The sequence below is a fragment of the Macaca mulatta genome, chromosome 10 (assembly GCF_049350105.2).
Source record: "Macaca mulatta isolate MMU2019108-1 chromosome 10, T2T-MMU8v2.0, whole genome shotgun sequence".
NCBI lineage: Eukaryota > Metazoa > Chordata > Mammalia > Primates > Cercopithecidae > Macaca > Macaca mulatta.
This window is the reverse complement of record NC_133415.1, coordinates 31942838-31963460: the sequence shown is the minus strand read 5'-3', so window position 1 is coordinate 31963460 and position 20623 is coordinate 31942838. Positions and strand designations below refer to the sequence as shown.

The 20623-nt window shown below is 46.2% G+C and overlaps 2 long non-coding RNA genes across 2 annotated transcripts; one reads left to right on the top strand and one right to left on the bottom strand.

The window, feature by feature from the left end:
* Positions 1-9939: 9939 nt before the first annotated feature.
* Positions 9940-20504, bottom strand: LOC114670385 (uncharacterized). Its single transcript, XR_013399547.1, has 4 exons — positions 20199-20504; positions 13472-13595; positions 11943-12071; positions 9940-11392 (listed from the first exon to the last, which is right to left on the bottom strand). It is a non-coding gene; the product is annotated as an uncharacterized LOC114670385 (long non-coding RNA).
* Positions 12184-13597, top strand: LOC144331940 (uncharacterized). The gene is made up of 3 exons (XR_013399560.1): positions 12184-12309; positions 13219-13305; positions 13464-13597. It is a non-coding gene; the product is annotated as an uncharacterized LOC144331940 (long non-coding RNA).
* Positions 20505-20623: the final 119 nt, after the last annotated feature.

Sequence of the window (20623 nt, the reverse complement as noted above, 5' to 3'; positions counted from 1 at the left end):
TCCATAATCTTTATTTTAACCTGAACATTCCCTTACTATCAATCCCAAGTCTTTAGACAAACTCCACCAATTGTCAACCAGAACATGTTTAAATTCACCTACAGCCTGGAAGCCCCCATGCTTTGAGTTGTCCACCTTTCCGAACCAAACCAATATATTTCTTAAATGTATTTGATTGATGTCTCATACCTTCCTAAAATGTATAATACCAAGCATGCCCTGACCACCTCTGGCATGTTCTCAGGACCTCCTGAGGGCTGTGTCACGGGCCATGGTCACTCATATTTGGCTCAGAGTAAGTCTCTTCAAAATATTTCACAGAGTTTGACTCTTTTGGCCAGGCACGGTGGCTCACACTTGTAATCCCAGCACTTTGGGAGGCCAAGGTGGGCAGAATACGAGGTCAGGAGTTCGAGACCATCCTGGCCAACATAGTGAAACCCCGTCTCTACTAAAAATACAAAAATTAGCCGGGCGTGGTGGTGGGCACCTGTAGTTCCAGCTACTTGGGAGGCTGAGGCAGGTGAATCGCTTGAACCCAGGAGGTGGAGGCTGCAGTGAGCCGAGATCACCCCACTGCACACCAGCCCAGGCGACAGTGTGAGACTTCGTCTCAAAAAACAAAAAAAACAGAGTTTGGCTCCTTTTGTCGACATATGACTGATTTCATTTCAAATGTTTTCATGGTCAGGTATATTGTAGTCAGCACCTGGCGAGGCATGAGGCCCGAGTGTGTGCCCAATGAGGGGGTGCGAAGAGGCTGACAAGTGGGTTACTGCCTCCCTTCTCAGCGCTCGTGGGTGAGGACGAGAGGCTGATTTCAGATTCATCATTCTGAGACAGCGGAGGGGGATCAGGAGAAGTGAATGAAATGTGTGTTGCTTCTCCAGGCCTTCATGTCAGAAACACCCACGACTTCCCTGAAGGCCCAAGGAAGTGGCCTGGCCCCGCACTGCCAGCTCCTAGAGTTGCTTGCTGGCTGAGAGAAGCACAGGCTTGTAGCATTTTTCTTACAAAAAAGCACGTAACGGAAGGCGGGTCTTCTATAACATAGTAGTTCCTCACCGGTGACACTTCAGAGTTGACGTTAGTGAGGACTCAACCTTTTTTTTTTTTTTGAGAGGGAGTCTCACTCTGTCGCCCAGGCTGGAGTGCAGTGGCTGGATCTCAGCTCACTGCAAGCTCCGCCTCCCGGGTTTACGCCATTCTCCTGCCTCAGCCTCCCGAGTAGCTGGGACTACAGGCGCTCGCTAACTCACCTGGCTAGTTTTTTGTATTTTTAGTAGAGACGGGGTTTCACCCTGTTAGCCAGGATGGTCTGGATCTCCTGACCTCGTGATCCGCCCGCCTCGGCCTCCCAAAGTGCTGGGATTACAGGCTTGAGCCACTGCGCCCGGCAGGACTCAACTTTTTCAAATGTGATATTGAGCTTTTGGTTTTTTAATTGAACTTAAGAAAATTACTTGGTACTTGTCCATCTGTGTGAGCGATGTTGTATTTGCCGGTACATCCAGCCCTTTAGTTTTTTTCCCTAATTCAGCTCTTAAAAATCCAGCTGTCAAAAATCAATCTTAGGCAATCTACCTACAAATCTGGCCAACGGAGGCTGTGCTTGTGACCTGGTAGGAGCTCAAGGCAATTTCCTGCTGACAGCATTAAGGGAAAGAGGTGAAGAGAAAGGACTAAGTGTGTGTGTGAATACCAAGTTCATCTGAAATCAGAAATCACCAGACATTCTGGAAAAGTACAATTTTCTAAGCAAGTAACATGTGTAATACAAATATTTTATCTTCTTTACTCCAGTGCTTGTTAAGGAGAAGCACTTTTTTTTTTTTTTTTTTGAGACGGAGTCTCGCTCTGTCGCCCAGGCTGGAGTGCAGTGACCGGATCTCAGCTCACTGCAAGCTCCGCCTCCCAGGTTTACGCCATTCTCCTGCCTCAGCCTCCCGAGTAGCTGGGACTACAGGCGCCCGCCACCTTGCCCGGCTAGTTTTTTTTTGTATTTTTTTAGTAGAGACGGGGTTTCACCGTATTAGCCAGGATGGTCTCGATCTCCTGACCTTGTGATCCGCCCGTCTCAGCCTCCCAAAGTGCTGGGATTACAGGCTTGAGCCACCACGCCCAGCCAAAGGAGAAGCACTTTTGACAAGTCTTTTGACTTGTGGAAGGAAATGTGGACTACACAGAGCTAGATGTCTTCTTCAAAATGTTAAACATTTGCCAGTGTTTCCGTAAAGGTTTGATGATTATTTGGAAAGCTCTTCTCATTTGTTGTTTTTGGTGTCTCATCTCTAGGGACCTGATGGGAATGTTAGCTTCCCAACATACAGGCTGGGATTACAGGCTTGAGCCACCGCGCCCGGCCACAGAGGGGTTTTTAACTTGAAAAAGAAAAGAGTAACTTAGGCCGGGCATGGTGGCTCACACCTGTAATTGCAGCACTTTGGGAGGCTGAGCTGGGAGGATAGCTTGAACCCAGGAGTTTGAGACCAACCTGGGCAACATAGTGAAACCCTGTCTCTACTAAAAATAAAAATATTAGCCAGTCATGGTGGTGTGCGCCTGTGGCCTCCGCTACTCAGGAGGCTGAGGTGGGAGGATCACCTGAGCCCAGGGCAATCAAAGCCGCAGTGAGCCGTGATCGCACCACTGCACTCCAACCAGGGCAACGGAATGAGACCCTGTCTCAAAAAATAAATCACTAACTCAGAAATGCGTCAGTCCAGTTTGATAATGTAACATGCCATTGGAGGTGGACAGTGTGGCACCCAATCGGACAAATTTAATTGTTGAGGCTCAAATAAATAGCACTTAAAATGAGTAAACCAGGGGCTGGGCATGGTGGCTCACGCCTATAATCCTAGCACTTTAGGAGGCTGAGGCGGGCAGATCACCCGAGGTCGGTAGTTCAAGACCAGACTGACCAACATGAAGAAACCCCATCTCTACTAAAAATACAAAATTAGCCGGGTGTGGTGGCACATGCCTGTAATCCCAGCTACTCGGGAGGCTGAGGCAGGAGAATTGCTTGAACTGGGGAGGCAGAGGTGGTGGTGAGTCAAGATCTCACCATTGCACTCCAGCCTGGCAAACAAGCGCGAAACTGTCCCCCCACCAAAAAAAAAAAAAAAAGTAAAGCCATTGTTATCCAAAATCCAAAATATTTCTGCTTCTCAAACTTTCTAGTTTTTTTGTTTTCTTTGTTTTTGTTTTTGTTTTGAGACAGTGTTTCGCTCTTGTTGCCCAGGCTGGAGTGCAATGGCACATGTTAGCTCATTGCACCCTCCACCTCCCAGGTTCAAGGGATTCTCCTGCCTCAGCCTCCTGAGTAGCTGGGATTACAGGTGCCCGCCACTATGCCCAGCTAATTTTTGGTATTTTTAGTAGAGACGGGGTTTCACCATATTGGCCAGGCTGGTCTAAAACTCCTGACCTCAGGTGATCTGCCTGCCTCAGTCTCCCAAAGTACTGGGATTATAGGCATAAGCCACCATGCCCGGCCTCTTGCATCTTTTTTAAAAGAACTAGATTCGGCCGGGTGCGGTGGCTCAAACCTGTAATCCCAGCACTTTGGGAGACCGAGACAGGCGGATCACAAGGTCAGGAAATCGAGACCATCCTGGCTAACACGGTGAAACCCCGTCTCTACTAAAAAAAAAATACAAAAAACTAGCCGGGCGAGGTGGCGGGCGCCTGTGGTCCCAGCTACTCGGGAGGCTGAGGCAGGAGAATGGCGTGAACCCGGGAGGCGGAGCTTGCAGTGAGCTGAGATCCGGCCACTGCACTCCAGCCTGGGCAAAAGAACGAGACTCCGCCTCAAAAAAAAAAAAAAAAAAGAACTAGATTCTTCCATACATTCAGAAGTGTTTTAAACCGGTATCGTTTCTACCTTAGGCTCAATGGCCGTGAGAAGGCTTTGATACCATGCCAGGCACGCCATTCAGAGATGAGTGACCAGTGGTCACTCCTGTCAGGCAAGGCGAGGCAGGGTGGCCACTCCACACTTCTACTTCCAGGAAGGAATGTGAGTGCCTCACTCTGGGGGAAGCTTGCTTGGTAGTTCTTCCTTCGGTTCAGGAGCAGCCACCTTGAAAGTCAGTTAAATACTGGAATTCATGGATGGTTTGCTATTGCTATTTTGAATATCATTGTCTTTTTGTTTTGAGACAAGGTCTTACTCTATTGCCCAGACTGGAGTACAGTGATTTCCTCACAGTTCACTGCAGCCTCAGCCTCCTGAGCTCAAGTGATCCTCCCACCTCAGCCTCCTGACTAGCTGGGACTAAAGCACCTGCCACCACGCCCAGCTAATTTTTGTATATTTGGCAGAGACTGAGTTTCACCTTGTTGGCCAGGCTGGTCTCAAACTCCTGGACTCAAGTGATCCACCCACCTCGGTCTCAAAAAATGCGTGTGGCTCATGCCTGTAATCCCAGCACTTTGGGAGTCTGAGGTGGGTGGATCACCTGAGGTCAGGAGTTCAAGACCAGCCTGGCCAACATGGTGAAACCCCATCTCTACTAAAAATACAAAAAAAAAAAACCAAAAAACAGAAAACAACAAAAAAAGGCATGGTGGTGTGTGCCTGTAGTCCCAACTGCTTGGGAGGCAGAGGTTGCAGTGAACCACGATGGTGCCCTGCACTCCAGTCTGGGTGAAAGTGAGACTCCGTCTTTAAATATATATATATATATTTTATATATATATATATATATTAAATGTTGGGATTACAGGCATGAGCCACCACACCCAGGCTGTTTTCCTTCTTATATTCATGTCTGGTCACTGGGGCTGCAATCTAGCATTTCTTTAGCCTTAGTTGTCTGGTGTTGGATTAGGTTCTAAAAGGTTCATATAACTATTAATAGCAATAGTTTGGGTTTTTTTCCTACCAGAGACATATTTATTCCTCATGCAAAAATATAGAACTAGTCACTAAATAAGGTAAAATCTTGAAAGAATTTTGGATAAGAAATTTCCCATAAAAATGTTTACTTTTAATCATTTTTCTTTTGTTGTTGTTGTTAAATGAGTTGTTTTTTTGTTTTGTTTTGTTTTGTTTTTTTTTTTTGAGACGGAGTCTCGCGCTGTGTCACACAGGCTGGAGTGCAGTGGCGCGATCTCGGCTCACTGCAAGCTCCGCCTCCCAGGTTCACGCCAATTCTCCTGCCTCAGCCTCTGAGTAGCTGGGACTACAGGCGCCCGCCACCACGCCCGGCTAGTTTTTTGTATTTTTAGTAGAGACGGGGTTTCACCATGTTAGCCAGGATGGTCTCGATCTCCTGACCTCGTGATCCACCCGCCTCGGCCTCTCAAAGTGCTGGGATTACAGGCTTGAGCCACCGCGCCTGGCCTAAATGAGTTATTTTTAAACCACTATCAGTTAGCATGTTACAATTAATGAAAGAAGTTCCAGTGCAAAATATTTTCATATAAAGTTGTCAAATACACAGTTATTAGAATTATCTATCACTTATAAAAATCAGTACATCACATTATTCTATAAAATAAAAACACAAATCACACATTGACAATAACCGCTGCAGCCCAAGAATACCCTGCCAAGAGTACAAATTACAAACACATTTTTTAAAACCCTGATATGGGCCGGGCGCAATGGCTCAAGCCTGTAATCCCAGCACTTTGGTAGGCCGAGGCAGGTGGATCATGAGGTCAGGAGATCGAGACCATGCTGGCTAACACGGTGAAACCCATCTCTACTAAAAATACAAAATATTAGCCGGATGTGGTGGCGGGCACCTGTAGTCCCAGCTACTCGGGAGACTGAGGCAGGAGAATGGCGTGAACCTGGGAGGCGGAGCTTGCAATGAGCCGAAATCATGCCACTGCACTCCAGCCTGGGAAACAGAGTGAGACTCTTGTCTCAAAAAAAAATAAATAAAATAAAAAATAAAACCCTGATATGGTTTGGCTCTGTCCTCACCCAGATCTCATCTCCAATTGTAATCCATATAATCCCCATGTGTTTAGAGTGGGACCTGGTGGGAGGTGATTAGATTATGGGGGTGTTTCCCCCATACTGTTCTCATAAAAGTGAGTGAGTTCTCACAAGATCTGATGGTTTCATAAGGGTCTCTTCTGCCTTAGCTCATTCATTCTCTCTCGTCTGCCACCATGTAAGATGTGCCTCTTCTTCTTCTGCCATGACTGTAAGTTTCCTGAGGCCTCCCCAGCCCCGTGGAACTGTGAGTCAATTAAATCACTTTATAAATTACCCAGTCTGGGGTCTCTAGAGCAGTATGAAAACTAATACAAACCCTAAAGACACATGCATTTAAACCAAAGTAACTGTGACTAGACTAAATGCATTCATTCATCAAGTTCAATAAAAAAATTTAGCACCGCTGCTTATAGTCACTAATAACACAATTTTAGGTACAATTTCACATGCTTTCATAAATCTTCCAGTACAGTTCCCATAGTAAAGCGACATGGTGCACACCATTTTCATTTATTTGTAGGTGCATCACACGTTATACTTAAGACTATTTCACTTCACAGACTGTTTATATCTATCATAAGTGAACACCAGGTAAAAAAAATTAACCTCAATGATGACAAAACTTAAAAATGAAAGAAAATTCCTGAAAATATATGCCAATTTAATTGCCTAAATACTATTTCCACTTAGAAGGTGTTGGAATAAGTAATGAATATTGAAATATTAACTCAAAAAAAGAGGATCCAAACTGTCCTAAAATATTAACACGTTTTTAAAGTAATAATATAATCACTTCCTAAGTCAAAAGTAACTTCCTATTCATTGCCAAATTTAAAACACCAGTGATTTGAAAAGAAGATTGAGGCCTAAAATTGTGCTAAATTGTAAAATACAGGAAAGAGTGTGCAGCTAATTTGCTTGTGAATATGTAATAGAATCACTTTCACAGGATTGTTATGTTAAACACTACTTTTATTTTTATTTCTGTATGTATTTATTTATTATTTATTTGAGACAGAGTCTCACTCTGTTACCCAGGCTGGAGTGCAGTGGCATGATCTCAGCTCACTGCAGCCTCTGCCTCCTGAGTTCAAGTGACTCTCCTACCTCAGCCTCCTGAGTAGCTGGGACTACAGGCGCCTGCCACCACACCCAGCTAACTTTTGTATTTCTGGCAGAGACTGAGTTTCACCATGTTGGCCAGGCTGGTCTCGAACTCCTGACCTCAAGTGATCTGCCCGCCTCAGCCTCCCAAAGTCCTGGGATTACAGGTGGAAGCCACCACACCCAGCCATGTTAAACACTACTTTAAATGCACAGTCTAGGCCGGCGCGGTGGCTCACGCCTGTAATCCCAGCACTTTGGGAGGCTGAAGCGGGCAGATCATGAGGTCAGGAGATTGAGACCATCCTGGCTAATACAGTGAAACCCCATCTCTGCTAAAAATAAAAATAAAAATAAAAAAAAAATCAGCCAGTCATGGTGGCGGGCGCCTGTGGACCCAGCTACTCAGGACGCTAAGGCAGGAGAATGGCGTGAACCCAGGAGGCAGAGCTTGCAGTGAGCTGAGATTGCACCACTGCACTCCAGCCTGGGCAACAGAGTGAGACTCTGTCTCAAAAATAAATAAATAAATAAATAAATAAATAAATAAATAAATAAATGGAGAGTCTAAATAAACTTACCTTTACCAGCAAGGAAAGTGAAAAATTAAGACTTTTTTACACTATCTGCAACTATTAATATTACCCAAACTTAAAAGTCAAATAGGCCGGGCGCGGTGGCTCAAGCCTGTAATCCCAGCACTTTGGGAGGCCGAGGCGGGCGGATCACGAGGTCAGGAGATCGAGACCATCCTGGCTGACACGGTGAAACCCCGTCTCTACTAAAAAATACAAAAACTAGCTGGGCGAGGTGGCGGGCGCCTGTAGTCCCAGCTACTGGGGAGGCTGAGGCAGGAAAATTGCGTGAACCCGGGAGGCGGAGCCTGCAGTGAGCTGAGATCCGGCCACTGCACTCCAGCCTGGGCGGCAGAGCGAGACTCCGTCTCAAAAAAAAAAAAAAAATATATAGGTTACAAGACTGCAAAATATTACTTCTAAGATCTCTAACATATTGTTAGTTGCTTCCTCTCAACTCCATACTTACATTATTTAGATGCACATTTTTCTATATCTCTATCTTAATTAAGCCCCCATCCCACCCCAACTAGACAGAATGCTGAAAATGGTTAGGGCCTTATCTGTTTGGTTCACAGCTGTATACTGGGAAGCTAAAAATGCTTGGCACATGCTGTAAATTAAATACGTATTTTTGAATGAACTAAGAACCCTGGCCTTCAAAGGCAACCCAACTTGTTTTCCCAAAGCATTAATAGATCATTGTTACCTCTTTAACCAGATTATTATTATTATCATCATTATTATTTTGAGACAGAGTCTCACTCTGTTGCCCAGGCTGGAGTGCAGTGGCACAATCTTGGCTCACTGCAACCTCTGACTTCTGGGTTTAAGTGATTCTCCTGCCTCAGTCTCCCGAGTAGCTGGGATTACAAGCACACACCACCACACCTGGCTAATTTTTAGTAGAGAGGGGGTTTTGCCACATTGGCCAGGTTGGTCTTGAACCCCTGACCTCAGGTGATCTGCCTGCCCTGGCTTCCCAAAGTGCTGGGATTACAGGCATGAGCCACTGTGCCTGGCCAGATTGACAATTATTAAGAAGAAATTGATGTCTTGTAGGCTATGAAAACATCATAGGATGTAATAGAAAGGATAACTGAGGCCAGGCGCAATGGCTCGTGCCTGTAATCCCAGCACTTTGGGAGGCTGACGCAGGCCAATTGCTTGAGCACAGAGCCTGGGCAACAATGGTGAAATCCTATCTCTACAAAAAAATTACAAAAATTATCCCAGCGTGGTAACCCACGTGCCTGTGGGCCCAGCAAGTTGGGAGTATGAGGTGGGAAGACTGCTTGAACCCAGGAGGCAGAGGTTGCAGTAAGCGGAGATCGCGTGCTATTGAAATCCAGCCTAGGTGACAAGAGCGGGACTCTGACTTTAAAAAAAAAAAAAAAAAAAAAAAGTAAATACTTTATTAAACTATTATACAATTTAAATTTTTATTAGAGGAATGCAGCATTCACATCCACAACTTTTTTTTTATTTTTTGAGACGGAGGCTTGCTCTGTCAGCTAGGCTAGACTGCAGTGGCGTGATCTCAGTTCACTGCAACCTCTGCCTCCCGGGTTCAACTGATTCTCCTGCCTCAGCCTCCAGAGCAGCTGGAATTACAGGTACCCGCCACTGCGCCCAGCTAATTTTTGTATTTTTAGTAGAGATGGGGTTTCACCATCTTGGCCAGGCTAGTCTTGAACTCCTGAGCTCGTGATCCACCCGCCTCTGTCTCCCAAAGCACAACTCTTAAAGTCCTTTTAAAATGAGTATATTCCATAATAAATACACTAAAATCATTACTTATGTTTCATAGGGGAAAAAAAAACTATGAGAATCCTATTAACCCAAGCTATCTCCTTATTATGCTTATTTCTTAAACATTTGCATGTTCAGATACGCTTGGTGAATAGTGATCATTCATCCCAATAGTGGTAAATTTCAGCATAACCTTTTTTTTTTTTTTTTTTTTTGAGACGGAGTCTCGCTCTATCGCCCAGGCTAGAGTGCAATGGCACGATCGTGGCTCACTGCAACCTCCACCTCCTGGGTTCAAGCGATTATCCTGCCTCAGCCTCTTGAGTAACTGGGATTACAGGCGCATGCCACCATGCCTGGCTAATTTTTGTATTTTCAGTAAAGACAGGGTTTCATCGTGTTGGTTAGGCTGGTCTCGAACTCCTGACCTCGTGATCCGCCCATCTCAGCCTCCCAAAGTGCTGGGATTACAGGCATGAGCCACCATGCCCGGTCAATTTCAGCATACTCTGAAGTGACTGGAGGGGATAGTAAAACAGTCACAGGTAGATTACATGAGCAGATATTTATTCTGGTATATGTAAACTTACTTATAAAGCAACATAAAATGAGCATTGCATAACAGTGATAACAAAATGTAAACAATTAAATGTTCATCCCTTCCCTGAAAAACAAAAGATAAAAGTGCTTCTTGTTTTATTGAAACGTGACATGATCTATTGTATCAAAAAGGTAAGACATTGATTTTACAAAATTATATTTCCAAACACAGATAAAGAAAATCTGGAACAGTTAATTCAGACTTTATTGAGCTAAAATGTGCAAAACTCTGATAAGACTGAAGCTTCTTCAATTCACTGTATATAGACTGATACCATCTTAACACAAAAATGCCTCTTGTTAAGATTCAAAATAGTGTTTAATTATCTGAGTTCAGTCCATACTGTAAAAGTAAAACTAAAACTTTTCTGATTATTATGACTTGAAATTCATTCCATTAAAAAAAAGTATAGCCAACATTCATTAGAAAAATTAGAAGTCCCTATGAAAATTACACTTAAAAGACACAATTCTAAGTTAAAATCAAATTTTCTGTAAAAAATGCACATTAATTTTTAAGTTATTCAGGTTTAATATATTTACTAAGCATAGAGTTCATAGGTCATTTGGTACTTCTGTTTGGACTCAATTATTTGCAAAGTACCCCCAGAGAGAGTTGGGAAGGTAAGATAAACATAAAATTGTGATACTTTTCTCCACACCACAACAAAGGCACTTGGATTTGTGTAACTCTAGAAGAAAAGGAGGAGAAACAATTCACAACTCCAAAACATTTTCCAAAACAGGTGGATTTTGCCTTAAAGGTGAAAATATGGACAGGTGTAGGAGAAGTAACCGACCACATGGATGCCAGACTGTGGCAGGGTGCACGGTGGTCAAGAAAGTGCTGCTTCTGGAATTGGATGGCTGGGTTCGAGTCCTGACCCTGCCTCGCGCTCTGTCTTTCTGGGAAGAGATGACCTAACCCATCTCTAGGAGCTTCCCAGGGCTGCTGTAACCAACTGCCACAAACTGGGGGGCTTAAACAACAGATTTTTCTCTCACAGCTCTGGAAGTCAGAAGTCCAAAGTCAGGGCATCAGCTGGGCCACCCCCCTCACAGGCTCAGGGGATCCTTCCATGCCTCTCAGCTTCTGGGGCTGCTAGCGATGCTTGGTGCTCCTTGGTGTTGGCTGCATTACTCCAGTCTCTGCCTCCATCTCCACATGGCTGTTTATTCCCCTGTCTCTGTCTCTGTGCCTAAGTTCTCTCTTTTTAGAAGGACACCAGTCTTGGAGTTAGGGCCACCCTATTCTAGCCTGTGCCCTTAACTTGCTTACACCTGTAAAGACCCTATTTCCAAATAAGGTCAGTCACAGATTCCAAGTGGACATGAATTTTGTTGGGGACAGTATTCAACCTGGTACACTGTCCACAGCAACCTGGCTCAGTTCTCTCATCTGTAAAATGTAAATAACAGAATTACTCTCAAAAGAGTCAATGTGGACAGGAAGAGCAGTGTAAACTGCCTGATCAGAGGACATTATTGTCACAAATGCCACAGGGCTTATCCAGGACTGCTGTGAGAGTCCAGGGAGACCTCCGGCACTTTTTTTGACATGGAGTTTCGCTCTTGTTGCCCAGGCTGGATTGGAGTGCAATGGTGTGATTTCGGCTCACTGTAACCTCCGCCTCCCAGGTTCAAGCAATTCTCCTGCCTCAGCCTCTCAAGTAGCTGGGACTACAGGTGCGTGCCACCACGCCCAGCTAATTTTTTGTATTTTTGGTAGAGATGGGGTCTCACCATGTTGGCCAGGCTGGTCTCAAAACTCCTGGCCTCAAGTGATCCACTCACCTTGGCCTCTCAAAGTGCTGGGATTACAAGCATGAGCCACTGCACCCAGCCAACCTCTGGTACTTTTAAGACCAGCATTGTCTTGGAGAATGTCTTGTGTCCCCCCAGCTGCCCCGTGGCTCCTGCTGCATGGACAGGTGGAGCTCAGGACTCACCCATCTCATGCACACGTATCCTGCACATGGGCTACAGCTGGCGCTAAACAGCACACTGGAGCGTGCCCATCAGTTGCTCTCAATAGGTGAACCTTGGCTTTGACCAGATGTCTGTAGTGATGGTATTTGCTGTAATACATATTGAAGTGTATACTGTTACATGTTGCTTCACGATGGGGACACCTGCTGGGAAAAGCATTGTTACGTGATTTTTGTCATTGTCCAAACATTACAGAGTGTACTTCAGAAACCCAGATGGCAAAGCCTACTGCACACCTAGGCTCTATGGTACAGACTCTTGCTCCTAGACCACAAATCTGCACAGCATGTGACTGTACTGAATACTGTAGGCAGTTGTAGCACACTGGTAAGTATATGTTTATCTAAACATAGAAAAGGTACAGTAAAAATACAGCATTATAATCTTATGAGACCACTATTGTATATGTTGTCCATCAATGGCTGAGACAATGTTATCTGGTGCATGACCATATTTGTTCATTATAAACATCCGTATCAATCACTTCCCAAAACTTTACAGATTTTTTTTTTTTTTTTTTTTTTTTGGAGACGGAGTCTCGCTCTGTCGCCAAGGCTGGAGTGCAGTGACGTGATCTGGGCTCACTGCAAGCTCCGCCTCCCCGGTTCACGCCATTCTCCTGCCTCAGCCTCCCGAGTAGCTGGGACTACAGGTGCCCGCCACCATGCCCGGCTAATTTTTTTTTTTGTATTTTTTTAGTAGAGACGGGGTTTCACCGTGTTAGCCAGGATGGTCTCAATCTCCTGACCTTGTGATCCGCCCGTCTCGGCCTCCCAAAGTGCTGGGATTACAGGCTTGAGCCACCGCGCCTGGCCTACAGATATTATTTTTAAAAGTAAACTTTTTAAAAAAGTATCACTTAGTACAACACCCCAAATTTTTGTATAGTTGATAAGACTGATTAGACTAAATTGTTGATTTTACTTTTTTTTTTTTTTAAAGACAGAATCTCACTCTGTTGCCCAGGGTGGAGTGCAGTGGCATGATCTCGGCTCACTGCAACCTCCACCTCCCGGGTTCAAGCAGTTCTCCTGTCTCAACCTCCTGAGTGGCTGGGAACACGCCACCACATCCGGCTAATTTTTGTATTTTTAGTAGAGACGGGGTTTCACCATATTGGTCAGGCTGGTCTTGAACTCCTGGCCTCAGGTGATCCACCCACCTCAGCCTCCCAAAGTGCTGGGATTACAGGTGTGAGCCACCACGCCCAGCCTAATTTTACTTTTTTATTTATAGCTAAACCCTTTAAAGGTATGGTGAAAGAAATGCAGCTTCATCAAGATTACTTAGAAATAATCAAATAGAAGAGGTAATTTTTGTGAGGTAAGAGGAACTTCATATTAACTTTGCCTAAATTGTCAAACACTAACAGCTCCCATTTCACCTTTTTATGGACCTATACGTTGATTTTGGGATGAGGTAATTAGTATCATTTGGAAAGTCTTTTTTCTTATCTTTCTTTTTTTTATTTTTTGAGAAAGGGTCTCACCATGTTGCCCAGGCTGGCCTTGAACTCTTTGACTGAAGGGATCGTCCTGCCTCGGACTCCTGAGGAGCTGAGACTACAGGCACGTGCCACTGCCCCAGGCTGGAGACCTCTTGATAGAGAAAATCTGAAAGACAGAATAAAGAAAGGGAAAAAATACCAAAAGCTCGTGACTGGTGATTACCCTGAATATCGTGGGGACAAAAAGTTTCTTACAGATGTAGTTTTTAAAAATCTGTATGTTAACTGAATTTTGGCATCTTCTGGGCTTTTCTAAAAAAAATGCAAGGAGGGTTAAATAACTGCTGTGCTTAAGATTTGTAGCTTGCTCACCATTGACACCTGTGTGGTTGAGTGTGACTGGCTTTGCATTAGGAAGGAGGGCAGGCCATATCGAGTGCAGCTGGAGAGGCCCATGGCACGGTGCAGCCTTTACTTACAAGCCTCCATTTCCAGCGCCCTCTCCACAGACTTGCCTTGGCCTCATAGGGCAGTACTGACAAGACCAAGGGAGAGGTCAGGCTCCTTCAGCGGCCCTAGGACCACCTAGGTGGTTTGACAGTGACTCACCAGAAGAGCTTTGTTGCTTCCTTTTTTTTTTTTTTTTTTTTTTAAACACAAGAGTATTATTTATACAGGCAAATACACACATAGACAATATTATTGGCAATAGACATATGGCTGATTCATATTTGAATTTTGACACAAATTGTTTTTTTATAAAATCTATTTTTTTTTCTTTGACTTTTATTTTAAGTTCTGGGATACCTGTGCATGGTGTGCAGGTTTGTACATGAGCTTTGCATCTTAAACTGTAAGTATATTAGCACCTATGCGGAGGTTTGATCTAAGTTTTCCTTGGCTGAGAAATTGAGCATGTTGGTTACTGAGGAAAAATTAAACAATAAAACGCCCTGTATCTCATCACAGCAGCGGGTGTGCTCTGCCTAGGGCGAACCTACTGGACATGACTACAATGTGCTACAAAGTGTGAGATGGCATTTTCTGTGCAGGATGTATGTTTTCCAGGGTGCAGAGATGAAAGAAAGCAAATCAGTACTTTAAGCAGACAGCCCCACCTCTTTTAGCACCATCCCTGTGAGTGACTCTCATTAGAGGGATAGGGGAAGGGAAGGGAGAGCAGCTCCTCCAAGGCCTGTCCCAGGGTGACTGGGGCTCTAGATGTATCTCAGTACAGACCCTGGATCGAGCCCTCATCAGCCAAGTTCAATTTACTATGGGCTGCGATGGAACAGAGAGCTGTTTAAATTTTTTTTTAATACATGTAAAATGCATAGATCTAAGTTTACAGTTTGAGTTTTAACAAATGTCTACACCTGTGTAAACAGCACCACAGTCAATATAGAGTATTTCTGCCCCCTAGAAAGTTCCCTCTTGTATCTTTTCAGACTCTGTCCAGACCCTCCCCTCATACCCAGGCAACAACTCTTTGCCACCAACAAGGAAGTTTTTATTTAAAGGTGCAATAGGAAAAAATTGATTTCTGCATAAAATTTAAAACCTCTAGGTAGGCCCGGCATGGTGGCTTACACCTGTAATCCCAACACTTTGGGAGGCCGAGGTAGGCGGATCACAAGGTCAGGAGATCGAGACCACAGTGAAACCCCGTCTCTACTAAAAATACAAAAAATTAGCCGGGCGCGGTGGCGGGCGCCTGTAGTCCCAGCTACTCAGGAGGCTGAGGCAGGAGAATGGCGGGAACCCAGGAGGCGGAGCTTGCAGTGAGCCGAGATCGCGCCACTGCACTCCAGCCTGGGCAACAGCGTGAGACTCCGTCTCAAAAAAAAAAAAAAAAAAAAAAAAAAAAAAAAAAAAAAATACAAAAATAAGCTGGGCGTGGTGATTCATGCCTGTAGTCCCAGCTACTTGGGAGGCCGAGGCAGGAGAATGGCTTGAAGCTGGGAGGTGGAGGTTGCAGTGAGCCGAGATCGCGCCACTGCATTCCAGCCTGGCAACAGAGCGAGACTCCTTCTCAAAAAAAAAACCTTTGGGAGGCCGAGGCGGGTGGATCACAAGGTCAGGAAATCGAGACCATCCTGGCTAACACGGTGAAACCCAGTCTCTACTAAAAATACAAAAAAATTAGGCCAGGCGTGGTGGCTCAAGCCTGTAATCCCAGCACTTTGGGAGGCCGAGACAGGCAGATCACCAGGTCAGGAGATCGAGACCATCCTGGCTAATACGGTGAAACCCCGTCTCTACTAAAAAATACAAAAAACTAGCCGGGCGAGGTGGCAGGCGCCTGTAGTCCCAGCTACTCGGGAGGCTGAGGCAGGAGAATGGCGTGAACCTGGGAGGTGGAGCTTGCAGTGAGCTGAGATCCAGCCACTGCACTCCAGCCTGGGCAACAGAGCGAGACTCCATCTCAAAAAAAATTTAAAAAAAATTTTAAAAAATTAGCTGGGCGTGGTGGCGGCCGCGTGTAGTTCCAGCTACTCAGGAAGCTGAGGCAGGAGAATGACGTTAACCTGGGAGGCGGAGCTTGCAGTGAGCCGAGATGGCACCACTGCACTCCAGCCTGGGTGACAGAGGAAGACTCTATCTCAAAAAAAAAAAAAAAAAAACCTCTAAAAAAAAACCCTCTAATTGATAAATGGGTTATTTGATGATGTAAAGTTGTTTAGTGAAAAGAGAAAGCCTTTTAAAAGTAAAGCCAAGGCTGGGCACAGTGACTCACGCCTGTAATCCCAGCACTCTGGGAGGCCGAGTCAGGCGGATCACTTGAAGTCAGGAGTTCAAGACTAGCCTGGCCAACACAGTGAAACTCCGTCTCTACTTTAAAAAATACAAAAATTAGCCGGGTGTAGCGGTGCATGCCTGTAATCCCAGCTACTCGGGAGGCTGAGGCAGGAGGATCGGTTGAACCTGGGAGGTGGGCGTTGCAGTGAGCCGAGATTGTGCCACTGCACTCCAACCTGGGTGACAGAGTGAGACTCTGTCTCAAAAAAAAAAAAAAGTAAAGCCAGATTGCATTCACTGCATACTGTGATTGCCTGTCTACCTGTAGCATGAACTGTGCCAGGTGTGGGGACCTGGGAGATGAGCAGGGTCCAGACCAAACACAGCTCTGCAACCATGGCTGTGCTTTCCACAGTGCAGTTAGGAGAGAGGAAGAGGCACATCAGGGCAGGGATGACTAAGGGAAAATGAAAGAGTGAGAGAGAAAATTGTTTTGTTTTGAGTCAGCGTATTGCTCTGTGGTCCAGGCTGAAGTGCAGTGGCTCCATCATGGCTCACTGCAACCTCAACCTCCAGGGCTCAAGTGATCTTCCTGTCTCAGCCGCCTAAGTAGCTTGGACTATAGGCATGTGCCATCATGCCTGACTAACTTTTTTTTATTTTTTGTACAGACAGGGTCTCACTATGTTGCTCAGACTAGTCTCAAACTCCTGGGCTCAAGTGACCCTCCTTACCTCAGTCCCCCGAGTAGCTGGAACTACAGGCACAAGTCATTGCACCCAGTTCTCAGCATCATGTTTAATACTTAAAGTGCAAACCTAGCTGCCCCCAGCACAGCAGTGCCTCTCCATTTTTCACTGATGATAGTTATGATTACTAGAACAGCTTCATGTATGCAGAAGGATTTACAGGTCATGAACATTCTGAGCTACATCCTTCTCGCTTTCTCCTCATACCCTTGGGAAGGAAGGAAAATAACATTTGAATGAACTAGTCTTGTATGAGAAAACCAGAGCTTGAGGTTGAGTAAATCCAAGGTCCTTCAGTAATAAGGAGGCAAAGTCAAGCTGAAGGAGTCTAACCCTGAGTCTGTTGTTATTTCCATCACATGCCCCTAAAAAACCACCGCTGGAGAGCTTCAAGTCAGTAGAAACAACAGTCAAGTCCCTCAGCTATAGAACTATGGCCACACTGACACTCACACGGGCAGCTGATATTTACCAGTAGAGGGCTGCGCTGCTGCAGGTGAGGAAACGCTGTAGCAGCCTCCAGTGGAGAGGCAAAAGTGGCCACTGTGAAAAACAAAGACGAAATCTCAACATCTACAACACAACAGAATCATTTTATTTTTCAGAGACAAGGTCTCACTCTGTCACCCAGGCTAGAGTGCGGCGGCACAATCATAGCTCACTGTAACCTCAGACTCCTGGGCTCAAGCGATCCTCCCACCTCAGCCTCCTGAGCAGCAAGGACTACAAGTGTAAACCAACACACCCGGCAAATTTTCTTGTTTTTGTAGAGATGGGGTCTCACTATGTTGCCCAGTCTGGTTTAGAATTCTGGCCTCAGGCAATCCTCCCACCTCAGCCTCCCAAAGTGCTGGGAGTACTGGTATAAGCCACTGTACTTATCCCTAACAGAATATTACATAGTTTCACAATGCCCAGGAAAACATTTGTGTAACTCAACACACACACTACACTGCCAATTCCCATGTATTTTTTATTTTTTATTTTTTTAGAGACAGAGTCTTGCTCTGTTACCCAGTCTAGAATGCAGTGGCATGATCTCAGCTCACTGCAACCTCAAACTCCTGGGCTCACGTGATCTTCCTGCCTCAGCCTCCCAAGTAGCTGCAATGCAACCGCATGATCATGGCTCACTGCAGCCTCAACCTGGGCTGAAGTGATCCTCCCACCTCAGCCTCCTTAGTAGCTGGGACTACAAGTGCATGCCACCATGCCCAGCTAATTTTGTGTGTGTGTGTGTGTGTGTGTGTGTGTGTGTGTAGAGATGAGGTGTTGCTGTGTTCCCTAGGCTGGTCTCAAACTCCTAGGCTCAAGCAATCCTCCCGCCTCAGCCTCCCAAAGTGCTAGGATTGCAGGCATGAGTCACTGTGCCTGAGTAGCAGTTCCCATGTTTTATAGAAACACCATTCTCATGTAGCCCACAGTGAGCAGCTTCAGAGCCAAGTTTGTGGTGGTGAATCCTTGGTAATGCTTGTACAGCACTTGCTGTATGCCAGAACATACTCTGCTCTAAGGAGCAGGAGAGCTCTAAGGACTCTCCATATATTTCCTCATTTCATCCTCAGTGGTAGGCAGAATTCTAAAGACAGCCGCCCAAGATTCCTGTCCCCTGGTTCTTCAAACACTCATCTGGGTACTGCTGTAAAGGCATTCTGCAGATACAATTAGAGTCCTAAGTTAGTGGACCTTAAGTTACAGAGCCGTCCCCAGCCAGCAAGGAAACAGAGACCTTAGTTCTACAACTCCAAGCAACTGGATTCTGCCAGCAACCTAAATAAGCCTGGAAGCAGCTTCTTCCTTCCCTAGAGCTTCTAGGTAAGAGCAAAGCTGCCAACACCTTGATTCCAGCCTTGTGATGTGCAGCCAGGCCTGCCTGGACTTCAGACTACATAACTATGAGATAATAAATGGGTACTGGTTTAAGCTGCTAAATTTGTCAAACAAGAATAGAAAAACCATCTTCAAATACAGGTGTAACAAAGTGCAGGTCAGTACAGACGACGGAGAGGCAGAAAGGGAATAAGTCACTTAGCCCCACCCAGCTAGTACATGGCAGAACCAAGATTCAAATACAAAGACGGCCTCACAGATCTGAGATGAGGGCAAATCCCCTCCACACTATTGGGTTATGTTGTTTAGTGAGAAGAAAGAGAAAGCCTCTTAAAAGTAAAGCCAGATGTACTCTATGTAAATCTGTCCTCTACATAATGAATGCAGGGAAAGTGCAAGCTCCACCAAGGGAGCCTTTGAATGAATGAACCATCAGAAAACTAGGATCAGCTCTCTAGATTCCTACCTCTCCGCCCACCCAGGTCAGAAGTGAAAAATGCTGAGACCTAGACTGCGCAGAGAGGAAGTCTCCCAAGTCCCACTGGTGGGCTAGTGACAGCTTTCATGGCCCAGCTCTGCCCGCTGCACAAGTAAAGGCACAGGGGTGGCACCTGGCAATCTATGTGGAGGAAGAGAGGCTGGGTGTAAGGAGGCTGCATAGACATTTGGGAGGGGTGAGAGGAGACAGGAATCTCTGCCACTTGGCAATAAGAACACCTCTCAGGTTTTAAGCTACTTATCAAGTTCAGAGTTAAGGAAAACCTAAAACACTTCACTCCTGACGCACTCTGTCAAGAAAACACTGTGCACTACAGAATGATAAAAGCAGCACAACATTGGAGACTGTTTAAGTGCAGAGCTTTCTCTGCTCTGAAGTGAGAGCATCTCTGCTCAGAGGAAGCTTTCATAGGCAGCGACTGAAAGACTGAGGCCCAGAGGAATTTCCGGGAAATTTCCGAGAGGAAATTCCGACCCGGGAGTTTCCAAGAGAGGTCGGTGTCTCCTACAGCCATTCTCTGACCCTGCCATGGCCACGCTCCCGCATCACACCCCTCTGTCATGCACCAAGCGTCCGCTTCATCTCGCCTCTTCAACACACACTTTCTTCAGGAGCTGCTTCGGAACCCGTTTAGAACCCGTTTTGGAGTTTCCTCCGAGAGCGACAGCCCTCAGGCAACGCCAATCATTCCAAGTAAATCCTGCCACTGCCAAGACCTCCCCTGAGCAGCAGCAGCAGCCCAATTGTCCTGTCAATTGGGAATCGGGACCTTCCTATCACAGATGAGGAAACCAAGGCTTGGAGAAGTCAAGCATCCAGTGTGAAGGGTCGAGCTGGGACCCACACCCGCTCATCCTCCCACAGCACCTGTTGAGCCGAAGGCTCAACGTCAACACGAAGCTCTCCTCCCCTCAATTCTTTCAGCGAATGTTAACCTTTAAGGAGCACCTACCGAAACAGTGTAGGAGCCGCGCGGGAAAGTGGCACAAAGGCGTGGCCAAAGGGCGCCGTCATGAGGACTCAACTGCGGCCCTCGCCTCCCAAGCCCGCCCAGTCGGGGCAGAGTGGCCGGGGACGGCCGGAGTCCCAGGACCCGCGGAGGAACGGAGACGGCCACGGCAGGGGCTCGGGGAAGCCGCCGGGGCGCAGAACCCTCTCACGCGCGTCCTCCGCCGCACACCTGTGGGACCCACAGTGTGTTGCCCGCCTCGGAGCTGGAAGCCGCTATTCGGCCACCTGGTGCCGAAATGTCATCATCAAGCTGCGCCGGGCGTCACGCGGGAAAAGCGCCTCTGCCTCTTTAGGAGGCTACATCGAAAGGCGCGTGTGCAAAGCGAAGGCCGGCCAGGTGGCGGAGGGGAGGTGGCGAGGGAGGAG